Source organism: Acomys russatus, chromosome 27 (assembly GCF_903995435.1).
Source record: "Acomys russatus chromosome 27, mAcoRus1.1, whole genome shotgun sequence".
NCBI classification, from domain to species: Eukaryota; Metazoa; Chordata; class Mammalia; order Rodentia; family Muridae; genus Acomys; species Acomys russatus.
The window spans coordinates 36,168,667-36,170,835 of NC_067163.1; positions in this window are offsets into that span (position 1 = coordinate 36,168,667).

Consider the following 2,169-nt stretch of genomic DNA (forward strand, 5'->3'; position numbering starts at 1 on the left):
ATATCATAGAAGAAAAAGAAGACATTCAATTCACTGAAGAATTTACACTGGAATACTGGAATAGGTTTTCTTTATTTTCTTTCTTTCCTTGGGGGCGGGGTGTTGGGTGTTTTTCACCCAGTAGCCCAAAGTTGAATTAGTTAGTGGTCCTGCTCTTCACGGTCCCAAGCGCTGGGATTCCAGTTGCCAGCAAAGGTCTCAAAGAATGGCAGTAAGTGGTTTAAGTGATGTGAGGCAGTGCTCTGGGGGGTACGGTGGCCAAGAGAACTTCCTTTTCTCCATCGTTAAGCCAAAATGACAAACTATTTTTGTTTGTTTTTCAAGACAGGGTTTCTCTGTCTTGTAGACCAGGCTGGCCTCGAACTCTTAGAGATCTCTTAGAGATCTGCCTGCCTCTGCCTTCTGAGTGCTGGGACTAAAGGTGGACTAAACCACCACCATGCTCAAACTTTTTTTTTAAAATTTCTTTTAGGCCTGGGCAGTGGTGCACATGCCTTTAATCCCAGCACTTGGCAGAGAGAGGCAGGCGAATCTTTGTGAGTTGAGGCCAGCCTGTACTACAGAGTGAGTTCCAGGACAGCCAGGGCTCTGTTACACAGAGTAACCCTGCTTCCAAAAACAGAACAAAACAAAATTTTTTTCTATATGGTATTGTACAATTTCATCGTATTGATCTCTACATCCCTTTCAATGGCAATAAGGTGAGACATTACTGTACTTTAGTTTCCCGTCTGTTTGAGAAATTCTATACTTTATCTGAGAATGTGCAAGACTTAAACCTAGAAAGAGCACACAGCTGGGTGGTGGTGGCGCATGCCTTTAATCCCAGCACTCGGGAGGCAGAGGCAGGCAGATTGCTGTGAGTTCGAGGCCAGCCTGGTCTACACAGCAACTCCAGGACAGCCAGGGCTACACAGAGAAACTCTGTCTCAAAAAACAAAACAAAAAACAAACAAACAAAAAAACAGAAAGAAAGAGCACACAGAGACCAGAGCACCAGAGGAGGGGTAGTATTTGGAGGCATGAAGCTCAGTGTGGCTAAGATAGTAAACCTGAGCCTGATTCTTCAGAAAGCCAGACCTAAATGGACCTTAGAGACATTCATTCTGTGCATGAAGAAACCAGTCGTTAGAGCCGGTTAGATGACTGGTTAGTGCCAGAGCAGGAACAGAGAGACAGCAAATGCAGTTGCTTTCCCGACTTCTGGTCTAGCACTCTGCTGTGTGGCCCATACTGCTCCTTGGTGAAGAATTCTGACTAGTCATCACTGAAGGGGTGGGGATTATGAAACAACTGGCACCTGAACCGAGACTGGAACCCAGGGATGAAGGTCACAACCAGAGGCAATTAACACTGGACTTTAGGGAGTTATCAGTGTGAACGAGGGTTTCCGGGAGGAAGCTGTCTGCAGAGAATGATTGGCTGGCTGGCTCTGCTGAACTGTGGAGAGGTTAGAATGTTGCCAGTCCTACGGCTAATTACCTTATCTTGGGCTAATTCTACCACGCCAGAGCAGCCATTTCTTGCCTACCCCTGTGCCTTAACTAACATAACGTAATAGATTTGCAATCTATTAACTCAGCAGACAGCAGACCACCAGCTTTCAACAACCCAAAAGCTAAGAATGCCATCATATATCATCTTGGGCCTATATAAGAACTTCCTCCAGCCGGGCGTGGTGGCGCACGCCTGTAATCCCAGCACTCGGGAGGCAGAGGCAGGTGGAGCGCTGTGAGTTCGAGGCCAGCCTGGTCTACAAAGTGAGTCCAGGACAGCCTAGGCTACACAGAGAAACCCTGTCTTGAACCCCCCAAAAAAAGCGTCCCCCATCTTGCTGTAGCTGTCACTCTGATGTACCCACTATTTACTTTAAAATTCCCTTGTTATGCCTTTCTTTGTCTGTAAAACCATAAAAGCATATAACATGGACACACATATGTATGCGTGTGTATGTATGTATGTACGTACGTATGTATGTATGTATGTATATGTTCTCAGGCCATGGTCACTCAGCATGGCTCCAGAATAAGCCATATCTTGTTCCCTTTAAGATGAGAGCTGTGAGCACGCCTGGAAGCACTTGGGGAGGCAGAGGCAGGTTGAGCTCTATGAATTTAAGGCCAGCAATGGAGATACAAGGCCAGGATATACAAGACCTTGGGGGTGGGG